General features: G+C 36.6%; 1 non-coding gene across 1 annotated transcript; it reads left to right on the top strand.

The window, feature by feature from the left end:
* Positions 1-2,283: 2,283 nt before the first annotated feature.
* On the top strand, positions 2,284-2,365 carry LOC115867410 (small nucleolar RNA SNORD83). Its single transcript, XR_004045118.1, has one exon. It is a non-coding gene; the product is annotated as a small nucleolar RNA SNORD83 (small nucleolar RNA).
* The last annotated feature ends 13,786 nt before the right edge of the window (positions 2,366-16,151 follow it).

Below are 16,151 nucleotides of genomic sequence, written 5' to 3'. Positions count from 1 at the left end.
TATATTGTATATATTAATGTACATTCACTAGTTCAATGGCAATATAAAAATTAATCATTAAAAAAGAAAGTATGTTTTGATTTATTAATTTAAAACCAATGAATGAATTTTGTACAGAGCCATCTTTTGGTCCCATTCCTATAATTCTGAGTAACTTCCTGGAAAGCCTTAACAATCTGATTATCTGTTAAATTATACCAGTGTTATTTTATTAATTCATAATGTTCGTTATTCAATGCAAAGCTTTGATATTATGGCAAACGGCATTTCTACAGGAGGATTTCCTACCTAATGATGGAGAAATTTAGATGATTTATTCTATTTTATTCTGAAAAATTAAAAAAACATGCCATTAAAATGGCTTTCAGTGAAAGACAATGACACAGAGAGAATATTAAAATAAAAATAAAATATAATGGGGAAATAAATAAGACTGTGGAAAGATGACAGTACTCCAACCCCAACCGAGCCAAAGTTTTTTATTGTATGGGGGCAGAAAATTAAGCAATTGCTTTAATTATGGTAACTAAAACAATATTGAAATATGGTATATTATCTAATTCACATTACCTTAACTAAGAAAGCTCAGCATGAAAGAAAAATTTTTCCCTGCCTATGAATTCTTTAAAGATATTTTCACATTAATTTTATATGAGACAATGGATCACATAATTGACAATGTCTCCAGTCTTTCTATCAGTTAGGAGTCTTTCAGGTGCAAGTGGCAAAAGAAGCTAAGAAACAAACCAAAATTCACTGCCTCCCTTAATTGCAAGTCAAAAAGCAGATTGACTGGACTCAGGCCTTGAACTAGGTAAGCAAGATGTATTTCTTCATTCTTTTCCACCTGTGTTGTTTTCATTTCCCTGTCATCACAAGATGGCTTCTAGGCGTTTCCAGGTTGAAACCCTGTAGCCAAGAGTCTTTCCAGTCAAAATCTTCATTTGTCTCTTTAAACCTGATAATATGCTGATCTCTCTTATGGCCACTCCATCCAGGAGCGTGAGATCCCTCTACTTAGGGATGGTACTGGCTCCACTGAAAGAACATGGATGAGACTGAAGGAGAGAGAGCCTCCCAGTGAGAGATTAGGAAATTAGGATGAAGGTAACCATTTCTTTGTCTCTTTCTCTCTAAATTTTTGGAAAAGTTTTCTATATTCACAAATATTTCATGTTGTTATTGTATATGTATTCATTTTTGTTGTTTCTGCAACTAATATATTGTTGAATCTCCTATCTAGAGCAACATGACACAGCACAGAGAATGCATATATGTGAAGATAGAGGCAAAGGGGTGTCAGATGAGGCCATAATTCTTTGAAACTTTGCACCAATCTTTGGATTTCTACTGGCCATGGACTGTTCTGGTTCTTGATAGGGGATCCCCTAGCTGAATTGTGATTTTTACTTACATTTTGAGTCATAGCAGTATTGGCAATGGCATGAGGAATGGGACTTGGTAAACTAGAAACACATTTTTTGAACAACTGAAACTAGTTTGAGGAAGATCTTATGGAAAAAACTGAACAAACATTTTGGCCAACCCAATACATCTCTTTTTCCTCAATTGATATTTGAAGTCATAAAAAATCAAATATGGGTAAAACATAGTAAGAAATTATAAAACATATCCACCAATACTTGAATCTTACTATAACACAATAGCTGTACAGTAAACGTACGTTTTGTCAAATTGAATCTTGAGCAAGTATAATTACTTATGGAGGTGATACAAGATCATTATTAAAAGCTGGTTTTGTCAGCAGGATGAAGGCATTCTAGGAGCTCTGACCTCAATATATATGTAAATGTGCGAGTTAAATTCTTAAATGTAGCTCTCAGATCTGACAAAAGTCAAAGCCATCTTAAAAATAATGCTGACTACATTGAATAAAGTGTTGTTCTTAGGTCTTCTACAATTATACAACATATAACATGATTTATTTATTTTTTTACTTTTTTTTTTTTTTTTTTTTTTTTTGCGGCACGCAGGCCTTTCACTGCTGTGGCCTCTCCCATTGCGGAGCACAGGCTCTGGACACGCAGGCTCAGTGGCGTGTGGGATCTTCCCGGACCAGGGCATGAACCCGCGTCCCCTGCATCGTCAGGCGGACTCTCAACCACTGCGCCACCAGGGAAGCTCAACATTTTAATGTATCATCTTCATATTTTCCATTAAAGATTCCTTAGACTTTTTTCCATTGGAATATGTTCATTTTTATTTTTTAAAATCAGTAGATAATTTGTGATATGCTGAAGAGACACAAATACCAGCTCTTTAGGCTATTGATATTTTCACTTTAAATTGTGAGCTCATAGAATGCAGGGTCCACATTTGTATCTCTCACACTTAACTGATGCCTTGAACATCACAGCCGTGCAATAAATGACTTTGAACTTAACAGAAATAAGACTAAGGAGCCAATTGTGCATTCCTGGTACTTCATACTTAACAACTGCATCAGCCCATTTCTAACACATTTTGTTACCTGATACTTTTTAATATGTGTATAAAAAAATCAATACATGATTTGTGATACTTTTAATGGATACTAAACTAATAAAAGAGCTTTACTTTATCAGACAAATTAGGGCCTGGCACAGATTTAATAAATGTTTATTGAATGAATTCATTTCAAAGTCACCTTGAATCTGGAACAATCGTTGTTTTGTAAAATTCCTGGATACAAACAAATCAGGCATAAAATAGATATAACATATTTAGTATTTTATCTTTAGTCAAAAGTTTATGGCACGCCAAAGCAAACACAAACCAAGTCACCTTGCAAGGCCATAAATTGGAGGACTGGATGAGCCTGAGTTATAATTTGATTTAATTTATGTAAAATTTCTTCACTAAGATGTCAGAGATTCATTCATTAGGTGACAGGATCCAGAGCAAATAGACTCTATTGTAAGAAAACTTTTTATTCTACACAAAACCCCAACACTATCAACCCAATGAATTTCATGGGACAATAAATTATTAAATAAGTTACCTTTCCATACTGATGTTCCTTAATATACTGAGCTCCCATTATATTTGAAAGATTTTCATTCTATAAGAAATTGATTTCGGGCTTCCCTGGTGGCACAGTGGTTGAGAGTCTGCCTGCCGATGCAGGGGACGTGGGTTCATGCCCCGGTCCGGGAAGATCCCACATGCCGCGGAGCGACTAGGCCCGTGAGCCATGGCCACTGAGCCTGCACGTCCGGAGCCTGTGCTCCGCAACGGGAGAGGCCACAACAGTGAGAGGCCTGCACACTGCAAAAAAAAAAAAAAAAAAAGAAATTGATTTCAATCTCTGTTCCTCTAAATCTTATTTTGATTAAAATGTTTCACCCAGACTAGTGGTCCCCACATTTGATAGATCATCAAAAACTTTTAAAAATATAAAGCTAGGCATATACCCTGAGAAAACCATAATTCTGAAAGAGTCATATACCACAATATTCATTGCAGCACTATTTACAATAGCCAGGACATGGAAGCAACCTAAGTGTCCATCGACAGATGAATGGATAAAGAAGATGTGGCACATATATACAATGCAATATTACTCAGCCATAAAAAGAAACTAAATTGAGTTATTTTTAGTGAGGTGAAAGAACCTAGAGTCTGTCATACAGAGTGAAGTAAGTCAGAAAGAGACAAGCAAATACCATATGCTAAGACATATATATGGAATCTAAAAAAAAAAAAAAATCGTTCTGAAGAACCTAGGTGCAGGACAGGAATAAAGACGCATACATAGCGAATGGACTTGAGGACATGGGGAGGGAAAGGATAAGCTGGGATGAAATGAGAGAGTAGCATTGTCATATATACACTACCAAATGTAAAATAGATAGCTAGTGGGAAGCAGCCGCATAGCACAGGGAGATCAGCTCGGTGCTTTGTGAACACCTAGAGGAGTGGGATAGGGAGGGTGGGAGGGAGACACAAGAGTGAGAGATATGGCGATATATGTATATGTATAGCTGATTCACTTTGTTATAAAGCAGAAACTAACACACCACTGTAAAGTAATTATACTCCAATAAAGATATTAAAAAAATATATAAAGCTATATATATATATATATATTTTAAATAAAAACCTTTTCCCCAGAGATTCTTTTATAGTATATCTGGGGGTCCCCAGGAGTTTCTCAGGATGAGCCAAAGAAGGGGAACTATCAATGTGGGTTCAGTTATGAACCAAGAGTACTTGCCCAAGATTAGAGTCAAAGACTGGATTTATACCTGTATTATTTACAAACTAACTGACTCATTATTTTCTTTTGGAAAATCTTAACTTCTGAGTTGTTTTTGTTTAAATGGTGTTAACTCTTTGATCAGGTAAAGGTTCCTGTTTCTTCATCTCAATCTCTAATAGTTATGTTTTATAACCAAACAAAAAAATGTGACTTTGCAGTAGATCCTGCATCCTAGTAAAGTCTCTTTACTTGCTGTACCCAGGAAATTCAGAGTGTATGACTGGAAAAAAAAGAAATTCATTTAGAATTATTTACAATGTTCATTTCAGAGTAAAAATAAAGCTTACATATTATTTATTTCTGCACAAACAACAAGTTTAATATTTCTATACTGAAAGGCTTGAATTATTAACAAGCTGGGGACTGGATCATTGTTAAGATATCACAGATGATCCAAATAATCTTGTTTCAAATGCCAAACACCATTATAAGCAGATGTACTGGAGCTATTTTCTAGTGTTTGGCTCATTTGTATAATGGCAAAAGGGGCCTCCCCTGACAATCATTGTAATACAGTTTTATCTCAGTGAATTTCCATTCAACCACATCAAACTCCCAACCCCAGAAAAGTACTCAACAATTATTCAAGTTAGGATACCAGTGCCTAGAGCATTTATAAATACATGCATACAGACAAAAATCCAACCCTTTACCTTTCATATTAATGTCAACTTGTGATTAAAATGAAAGAAATAGCCTCCGTTGCCCAATGTATCAGATTCTGTCACTGCTTTGTCCTCAGCACCAGTAGATTGTAGATTGCTTTTGTATCTTACTTTTCACATGTGAATCCTAAATCTCAGATCTCATCTGGGGAAAAAAAAATCCAATTCTGAATTCAGTTGAGTTACTTCAAGCTCTGATGGTGGAAAAAGACAGAATTAACTAAATTCCAGGCTCAATTCTTCATATGAAATAACAAGAAATTTGGACAAGATTAAACTTGAAGACTTTCCAGTTGTAAAGATTTTTAAATTTCATGACTTTTCAGATTAATAGAAGTCTTCAAATTGATAGAAGATCGATAGGAGTATTTAAATAGAAATAATATTTTAAAAATTCAGATAACAAAATACAAATTGCTGTTTCATCCTTGGCATAATGACTTTCCTCATTTGCTTTTCTTTCTTTTATATCTTATTCTTTTCATTTAGGTTTTTCCTTATATTTTATTCAGATATTTTATTTCTGTAAAGAAATATGGCCTATTCATAATGTTTGCAATGGGTTATAAGTAAGTATGCATTTCAAGCATATGTTGCTGCTACTACTCAAAATTGCTTCCCATATGCATTGCATTATTTTAATATTTCAAATACTAATCAAATTTTCGCAGACATAAATAAATGAAATTTTTCATTTCACTTTCATTTGTATATAGGATTTTACACCGCAGGGACTCAAGATAGTTTGTCCACACCAGCATGAAATAGACTCCTTCATGAAACTTTATTATTTTCTTTTCACTTTGCCCTCTTTTTAAATTTCTTCTCCTACAGTTGCTATAATCTCAAGATAAGAAGAGGCAAAGGAGCTGCCATATTCTCAGTTATGTCTGGTAGACGGTCTTGCATATAAGAAGCACTAAATACAAGGTTTTTAATAAGTGAATGAGAAAAATTTAAATGATGATAATTAGAATCAAGTTTGCAGAAGAAGGAGGGAAAATACAGGCTTTAGTAGGAAATGTAATTTCCAAGAAATACCATTCTTCTTAGAAATGTCTAATTAAGAAAGATTCTCTTCATTTTCTAGAACAGGCTTAAAAGAGTTTATACCACATAATACTGTTCAAAACTATCATTACATTTTATAACAAGAAAAAGTTCCAAGTGGAATGATATTTCTGTTTTACCTGAGTCATTAAATGATGGAAATTATGTTTAGAGAAGTTTTAGGAATCAAATATCATACCATGGTTCAAACGAGTTGCTTCTCAGGTTGATTTCTCATGTTAATACTCTCTTTCTCTCAAACACTTTTCATGTCTCTTTGCATTTTTATGAAGAATTAAAATTATAATTCTCAGACGATAATAGGTTTACGTGTCACAGGAAACTGTTCTTCAGAACCAACCTAAATGATGCAAAATAGGGTATTAGAAAAAATGTTTTCAATCCCTCTGAAAAGGAGCCATAGTATTTTAAATGATCTACTAACTAAGGTCAGCTAACTCACCTCAGAGCTAATTATTAATATTTTACATTTTTATTTCAATGGTAGTGTGTATAATCTAGGCCCCTGAAATCTTTGAAATGAAACAAAAAGGTGTTTCCTTTCCAAATAATAGCATATACTAACCACTGATGTCCCTTCTTATCCACTGACTCTTGAAATATGAGTACAGTCTTCCAGAAAGAGAATATCCGAAGATATCCACAATACTAGTGATGTTAGATAATTAATTTCCTTAATTCGTTATACAGACAAAACCTTATAAGTACCCTATTCTGAGAACAGGGTAATTTACCTGCAATTTCTTATCCAATAAGAATGGATTATTCTAAGTCTGGAAGAAGCTAGTTTTTATTTTTCCATTCATCTCAGGGTGGCAGGTATTTAAACTTGGAAGTAGGTTTTACCTCATAAAGCTCCAGACCACTGGGTTCACCTACGTGATCCAATAATGTGGTGGGTTTCACATTGCACTGATCAATTTTGGTCTTATAAAAAGGTCTCTGGGTGATAGCATTCTGCCAAAGCTGTGACTGAATGTGACTGAATGTGACTCTTCTGGAACTCTGCACAGAGGTGTCAGCCAACGTAAAATGGCACATTTACCAACTCTCTGAGCCAAGCACTGAAATCATATTTTAGGTCTTAAAGTGACTGCCATTTTGTTATTAGATTCCATAAAATAATCTTTTTTTTTCTTCAGATAGAACCTATATACTTTAGAAACAAGTGGGAAATTACCCCTCTTTTTCCCATTTAATCACCTTTACAATGCAGACAATACTGGTTTAAAGCCGTGAATCCAATTCTAAATTGTGGTCTTTTAAATTTTGTATTCTGTGTTCCAACTCATGAATTCATCTTCCCAGTACCTTAGGAGGTGGAAAGAAACCTTATTAGATTCTCCTGCATCTCCCATATTACCTAAATGCCCATCCAGATGCTGAAAGAGTTCATCTGAAGCTGATGACATGAACATGGCGGAAACTTCTTCAGTAACATGATTTCAGTTAAAGAGACAACCAGAAAGCAGTAAGAGGGCAGCACATTAGTTGAGAGGCTGGAAAAAAATTGTCTGGCTGCTGGTGGGATGTCATACATTCTCACAGGCATTATCAGATTGCTAATGTTTCCTAAAGAATAAAGAATTGGTCTGGATGTAAGTGAGAGAAGGAAACCAAAATTTTTCATTTAGTTGAGTCTTTAAATTCTCCTTTTGGGGAATAGATGGCCAGCACTATTGACTTTTTAAATTAGATAGTTACCTGTTAGGGTCTGTCCTATGCATTTATGATGTTTAACAGCATCCCTGCCTCTACCCACTAGATGTCAGTACACGCCCCCCTGCCCCCCACCCCAGCCTCGTCAATTGTGACAACCAAAAATGTCTCCAGGCTTTGTGCCACTTAATTCGCTCCACTTAAGAAGAACCTCTCTAGGAAGAAAACCCAGTATCGTTTATTTCCATTGCTATATTTTCTGCTTCAAAGTTATGTTCAACAAGTTATAAGATATTAAAAGAGCAAAGAGAAATAACTAGAAGTTAAGAGATTACCAGCACCAATTCAACAAAAACAGCAATCTATTTGGATATTCCTCTTTCAGCATTCTTAATGTTTAAAGAAGTCATAATACAATATACGCATATGCATATGCAACAAAATAATGCAACATGCATGGAAATCCACCTTAGAAGATTCACATACAAGTCATTGGATAAAGTTGTAAACATCTTTAGTACCTATCATCACTCAGAGAGCAACACTCCCTAAAACTGGAGGAGTCGTGTTCTTTCATTAGCCATGAGAAACCATTAACCACATGAAGTCAGTCTCTCGCTTCTTCTTCTTCTTTTTTTTTTTTTTTGAATAGTCATTTGAATCATTAGCTTCCTCATAAAATTGTTAGGAATGCAAAATTGTTTTTCAAAAAATAATTAGTTACAGGGCATTGCATTAGAAAAGCATGGATCTATTACTCTATCCCTTTCTGCATAAAAACGTGTCAGATACGCAAGATCATTTATGTTGATAAATAACTTTTTAACTAGACCTATTGTCTCATGGTCAGGCTGATATTCACTCTTTCATTTCAACAGTGATTTTTATGGTGAGGCCATTTCTTAGATATGAAAAATCCTCAAATGAAAGAGAGCAAACATCATTTTTCATCCAGCTGAAAACATTTTGAAAAGCAGTTTTGTTCCATGTAATCTGTGGCTCAGAGACCAACTAAAAGAAGCTGCTCTTCTCTGTTTACCCACATTTTGTCACTGCCTGGGTTCTATTCAGTGAAGATTTTGGCTTGCTCCCCTCACTTTGCTGATTTTTTTTAAACCTTAAAACAAGTGTCATATTCTCCAAGAGAGAACTTCTAGAGCGATGCTTAATGATTTTCACCCAAGATACTTTGTTATGGAAGATAAATGTCATACCTATTGTTGGCCTCTGAAATGAGCTATAAAATGCCATCTCTTCCCTTTCCCCCATTTCTCAAAGTTCCTATGGTTTTGAAATGATCTGAAGTAAATGTTGAAAAGTTGCATCATATGTCGCATTCTCTTTTTGGGTGATCTTTGGTTATAGGAAAGGAGAGTTAATTTTTAGACACTGATTACTATGCCTTATAGTGGGGTCATTATTTCACTGATTCCTCTGAACTTTATTGATAACATACGTTAATAACAGGGTTTTTTTTTTTTTTTTTAGTAGCAGATAATATAAACCTAACCCAAACTGGTTTAGGATAAAAGGGAATTTATTGCCTCATATTGAAGAGAAGGCTGTGGGCCAGGGGCATGTCTGGAGGCCACAGACTGCTTAAAGTTCTTGGTACAGAAGGCTAAAATGATTTCTCCAGGAATCAGTCTTTCTAACCAATTTACTCCTTTTATTTCAAGTTGGCTTTAACCTCAGACTCCTTGTGCTCATAGAATAACTGGAGATTTTTGGCCTTAATCATCCCATGTCTAAAGCAGGTGGAAATGAAGAAATGACAGTGGGTCAGCAGTTCCAGCAAGAGTCTGTCATATTGACTCATTGATCACATGTTCATCTCTGAATCAATCACTGTAGGTGGGTAGAAGGTAGTGCTGTGATTGTCCAAGATGGAGTTGGAGGTACACCCCTGAATTCCTGAGTGGGCTCCATTCTATGTGCAGCGTAAGGACTGAGTGAGGGAAGGACTGGACCTTTAGTGGAACAGTGAATGGATGCTGTTGGGCATAAGCCATAGATGCCCATTGCATGTGCACTCTACATTTATGCCAAAATATTTGTTGAATAAGCAAAGCCAGAAAACCAGAAGTTATGAGGCAAACAGAGGCATCCTTGACCTTAAATTAGAGAAACAATCAGGTACACAACTAAAAAAAACAGGCTAGTAAGACTGTTAGGCACCATGTTATAGGCACTGAAGGAATTCTTTACTAAGATGTTTAGGGAAGATGTTTAAAGGAGTAGCCTTTGGAATGAATCCTGAGTAGGGCATGGACCTGCAGAAATGGAGGGAGTAGCATGAAGGGTGCTCTGGAAGAGTGAGTAAATCAATTCAGCTTTATCAGGGACAATAACCTATGGCCTTGGACTTAATTTTGTTTTTGTAAATAAAGTTTTATTGGAAACTTTATTTACTTTTTTTTTATTAGTCTTGTTTCAGTGCATAGTTCTACAACATGCATATATTTACAAGGAAAAATTTGTAGCAGTTTAATACTAACACACCCAATTTAATATGGTTTTTACTTAACCTCATCAGTCTTTCCACGTGTTTTTTCTCTCCTGCCAAAAATCACAGTGGTCAGATGCACCCGTATAATTATTCATTTACTTAATTCCCCAATATACGTGTCACAGGCCCAGAATAACACTATCAGATCCACCATCAGCTCCATGATCAAAGGCTCATTAAAAAGAGTGTGGGGCTTCCCTGGTGGCGCAGTGGTTGAGAGTCCGCCTGCCGATGCAGGCGACGCGGGTTTGTGCCCCGGTCCGGGAAAATCCCACATCCCACATGCCGCGGAGCAGCTAGGCCCGTGAGCCATGGCCACTGAGCCTGCGCGTCTGGAGCCTGTGCTCTGCAACGGGAGAGGCCACAGCAGTGAGAGGCCCACGCACCGCAAAAAAAAAAAAAAAAAAAAAGAGTGTGAAGTTTTCTGTTTGTTTATTTGTTTTGTTTGCTTCTGCATTTCCTTTTTTCTTGGGTAAATGCTATTATGATGTATGGTCAAATGACTGGTCTTAAAGTGGTTTGGGATAGTTCCGTTTTGTGTGGTTATAACAACCACATTTTATACAGTTAAGGTCTTTCATTTCATTTTTCTTCCAAATTTTATAAATTGCTTTTTGTTAATTTATTTTTATACATTTTTTATTTTTCATAAATTTCAAATATTTGCATAGTCAAATATTTCCAAAGTCAAGTTTACAAAAGTTATATTCAGAAGAGTTTAGCTTCTATTCCTGTCTTCTTCAAATTCTTCCCCAGTCTCACTAATTGGTAGCCATTTAAATTTGTTTATTCTTTCATTTTTAATGTAAGCACATATGTACACTCTAGATATTCTGAACTCCCTTTTGGGGTAAATTGTATCTCACTATATGTTCTTTTTTTCATTTTGCTTTTTTCCCACTTGTTGGTATACCCTGGTGATCACATCATAGCATTATATAAAATCATCCCTTTTCCTTTTTTACAGCTGCATAGTGCTCCATTACAGGGATGGACCAGTATATTCAACTAGTCATTTATTGGCAGACATTTAGGTTATTTCCAGTATTTTACCTTTACAAAAAATGCATTGGATTCCTTGTTTATATATATTTTCATATTTTACCAGTGTATCTCTGTAATATATTCCCAGAAGTGGGAATACTAGGTCAAAGGGTAACTGTCTATAATTTTGCTAGATACTATCAAATTCCCCTCTATAAGGTTGTGCCATATACCTTTCTCAACAGCAATGTGTAAGAGTGATGTATTCACACAGCCTCATCAAGAAAGTGTTATGGGGCTTCCCTGGTGGCGCAGTGGTTGAGAGTCCAGCTGCCAATGCAGGGGACATGGGTTCGTGCCCTGGTCCGGGAAGATCCCACATGCCGCGGAGCGGCTAAGCCCGTGAGCCATGGTCGCTAAGCCTGCGCGTCTGGAGCCTGCGCTCCGCAACGGGAGAGGCCACAACAGTGAGAGGCCCGCGTACCGCAAAAAAAAAAAAAAAAAGTGTTATGTAAAACTTTTGGATTTTTGCCAATCAGAAAGATAAGGACTGTTATCTCAGTACAGTTTTAACTTATTTCTCTAATTTTGATTGAAGTTGAGGATGTTTTCCTATGTTCACGAACTGTTTTTTTGGTTTTTCTTTTTTTGTTTGTTTTTCCTTTTTTAAGGAACTGTGTGCTCCTATTGTTAGCCCACTTCTATACAATACATTCACAATGTGGTGCCTACTCTTTCACATGTAACTTATGGCCTGATGCACACTGACTTTACACCCAAAATACTTGCAGTTGCCTAAATGAGAGGTTCTGCACATTCCTCTCTGCTTATACCTCTCACTTTTGCACATACCCTTCCCTTTGCTCTACCTGCTCTACCTTCTAGGTACCCCCTAGGGAATGCCCTCTCACTGTTGCAAATTAGCTCCCTTAAAGTGGTCTCTGAAGATCTTCATGCTGAGCTCTTTAATAGTGCCTGCCTTTGAAGAGTTGGACTCAAGCAGAGCACTTTCATGTTTTTAAATTTTATATGCCTTCTACATTGTTGTAAACTTAAAATAAGTATGTATTACATTTATAACTTAAAATAAGCAAATCTAAGAGGAAAAATTCTTGAATCTCCTTTTGAAGACTTCCTTATCACCCAGTTAGAGGTTTAGATAACCCATCCTCTGATTCCATATTACTATCTATCCATATATATATACACCTGTCTTAGTGTGCTTGAGCTGCCATAGCAAGATGTCACAGATATCCACAGATAGATATCAGATACCAAGAGAGCCACACACTGGGTGGCTTAAACAATAGGCATTCATTCTCTCATAGTTATGGAGGGCAGAAATCTAAGGTCAAGGTGCCAGAAGGATAGGTTTCTGGTGAGGGCTTTCTTCCTGGCTTGCAGCTAATGACCTTCTCATTGTGTCCTTACATGGCCTTTGTGTGCTCTGAGAGAGACAGAGAGAGAGAGAGGGAGAGAGAGAGAGAGAGAGAGAGAGAGACACAGCTAGCTCTCTGGTATCTCTCCCTCTTCTTATAAGGATACCAGTCTTAACTGATTAGGGCCCTACCATTATGATCTTATTTAACCTTAATTGACTTCTTAAAGGCCCTATCTCCAAATATAGTCACATTTTGGGGATGGGGATTCAACATATGAATTCTAGGGGCACACAATTCAGTCCATAACACCATCTAGTATCTGTCTGTCTATCCACCCACCCATCCACCTATCTAGTTATCTATTTATGTTTGATGCACTGGTTTCACTGTATAAAACTACCTGATTGGTTATCTCTTTTTCCTTTCTAAGTTTTGTCTTCATTCAGAGTAGGTGTTATACCTTGATAACTTTGAATCCCCAGAGTCTAGCATATAATAGGTGCTCCAAAAGTATTTGCTGAATAATGCTGGTCTTTGGGCATGTGATTGTATAAATATCACATATATTTCTCTATGCTTTTCCTGAAGATTCAAATAAAAAGGAAGGACAATTCTTTTCTTTCACTGATATCCTATAGATACCATAGAATTTTTTATGAAAAAGCAGACAATACAAACATAAAAATTAACGGTATTTTTTTTTAAGTAGAAGGCAGTGTTAATTTTTTACATAAATTTTTTAAGAGTGTATGAATATATGATGATTTTCAGTAACCATTCCCTATCAGTTAACTTGGAAGTTTAAAGACATTTTGTAACTTCTCTATTACCATATTATAGTTTACAAAATAATCAGTTTTATGGCTTTATATGCTGATAGAAAAATGTACAGAGAGCTGAAGTGTTTATAATTTATGAGCAACTGCAATTTTCTTAAATTTATTGGACTGTTTACCTGGGCTTTTAAGGCTGACTTGGGATGTGAACGATACATGCAGCAGGCTGATATTTTGTGCTCTGATTTACTAGATGCCATGGGAAGCTGCTTTCTGATCTGCCTAGTTCATCAGGATCCGGGAGGGCAGCCATAATTCACTGAACACAATGCGGCCGTTTATACCCCCCACATGTGGGACATCTGGCCTAGAACCGGAAGGACATCCAGTTGGACTTCCACCAAGAGGACCATCTGTAACAGGAAATAATGAGGTCAGAATAAGGGGAGATTCCTGGGACAGCCTCAATTTCTCAACTGGTAGGATAACTCTAGGATTATGCCAGGTTTTCTACAGTGTAAGGTGGATGGAGGATATGTATTCTTGGTTCTGGAATCATTTGTGAAATGTTATATCTGTAAGACCAATGTTTTGGAAGCAGGTGACTTTGGTCACTGAACCCTTCAACAGAGCTTACTATTAAAAGAGAAAATATTCTAAAAAGCATCTTCTCACCTGTGACACTCAGGGAACAACTAGTGTCCCTGCTTATTCTTCTGTCCGAATGGTCCTATTGAAAGGAAAATTACATGGGATTTGAAGGCAGCCATTCCTGGGCTCACAAACCATATCTGCTACCACCAGCTATGGGTTCTTGGGCAATCAACTTAATCTTCTTGAAGTAACAAGGATACAAACACTTATTTTAGATAATATCGAATGGATTAAATTAGATTACATATCTGAAGAGTATAGCACAGTGACTTGCTAATCAATAAAGTCACTTTCATCTTGCTTTTATTCATTCTTTACATTTTATCTATTTAGAATGCTCTTTCTTCTAGCGCAAGATGGGATAATTTTCTAATTTTTTCTCATATGTCATTTCAAGGCTTTGTGTATTACAGATTTATTAGCATGACACCATAGTTATTACCTGGCGTCTCTCATTGATTATCTTCCTTGGGTTTTTCTCTGGTTGCACTTAATGTCTCTGTGCATCTCTCTCCTTGTCTTCATCTGCCCAGCAGCCCTGAGAACCTGGCCAAAGTTAACTAAATAAATGCAGTTGCAGAATAGGGGCAAGAGTTCTGCAATTTGTCAGCTATGTGAACTTGAACTAGACTTGCTTCATATCTGTATTAACTATTTTGTTATTATCCTTAACTTGGACTCCCATCATTTTAGGCCAGAGTTTTCACAGCAATCTTTTGGTTGGTTGGCCAGATTCTGGTCAGCCTGTCTTCAAGCCCACTTTTCCTGTAACTCAAGCTAAGCCACCAATGCATCCATGCACTCAACTGCCTGAGGTGATGAGACATTGCAAAGCCTCTTCCTGTTCAACACCTGTTCCCACATTGATTATATTCCTGCTTCCCTCCAACTCTTGGACTACCTAGCTTTGATCATTCTTTTCCTCCACTTGGATGCCATTCTAAATCACTTCACCTGGAAAACTCACTCAGGAGTCAATCCAAGTGCTACCTGTCCTGTGAAGCCTGCCCAGATGCATTTTAGGTACGGTTATTTATATCTATGGCACACGCTAAGGCTTACCAAACTACCACTTGTCCATTTAAATATAGTCTTCAAGAGGAGGAGGCAAATGTCACAAAGCCCTCCACATCAGATTTTAATCTTTCTATTTCTTGTACCAACCCCACATCCCAGCAATATTTGCTTCTCAATAAATATTCTCTGAATAAATTTTGGGAGATGTCTATATTTCTTGTATTAGGAATGGAGACTTTTTGTCAAATCCATGTTTCTGTGTTTGGAGTCATTGATTCATGAAACATTTATCAAGTGTCTGTTGCAGGCAAGGATGTTGTCAGTTGCTTCAGTTTCAGTTTTTGGAGGCAAATGGTTTATTGGTGGAAGTGGGACAGATACACAAATAAGTGAGCTATTTAGAAGGCATGAGAAAATGGTGCCAAAATCTGGAGGGAAAAGTTATTTTTTCTTCCTGGGTGAATTGAGGACAGTCTTTCATAGGAAATAACATATACATTTAACCTTAAAGAAAAGGCAAGATTTGGGGAGGAAAGTCATTCTAGGTAGAAGGAACAGAGGTCAAAATGCTCAGATGTGTTTGAGGAATGATAAGCAGTCTGCATTGCGTATATCTTAAGGGAAGTGGTTGGGGTGAGCAGGGAGATAATGGATGGAAAACGTAAGGGCCACATTAAGACATGTGAATACTACAACCAGGGCCTAAGGAGTCGGAACTTCAATCAGTGGGTGATGAAAAGTTGGTGCAGGTGATCTTCTCAGTGTATGATAAATGTTTCAGTAAATTCTGGATGCTCACATTTTTAATAGGAACATTTGTCACACTCTGAATCAGGATGCAAAAGAAACAGGAAAAACAAGTTTTGTTCAGAGCTCCCAAAATAACCTTTTGACCACACAAATAGCATTTAACACGTAAAAGACTACGTGTCAGGCACTGTCCTAAGTTTTACATGTGTCAACTCATTTATTCCTTAGAAATAAGTATTTTATTGTCCCCTGTTTTACAGATGAAGAAGCTGAGACAACAGAGAAGTTAAGTAAGTACCTCATCCAAACTTCCACAGCAGGTGAGTGATGGAGCTGCCAGATGACACAAATTTGCCCTTTGCCACCTAAGATGATAAGTAGTGAGCAGCAAGGACACACCTCTTTAAACACTGCTGCTTTAAA

This window comes from Globicephala melas, chromosome 2 (assembly GCF_963455315.2).
Source record: "Globicephala melas chromosome 2, mGloMel1.2, whole genome shotgun sequence".
NCBI lineage: Eukaryota > Metazoa > Chordata > Mammalia > Artiodactyla > Delphinidae > Globicephala > Globicephala melas.
Note: the sequence above shows the minus strand (reverse complement) of the source record. Positions and strands in the feature narration are given on the sequence as shown.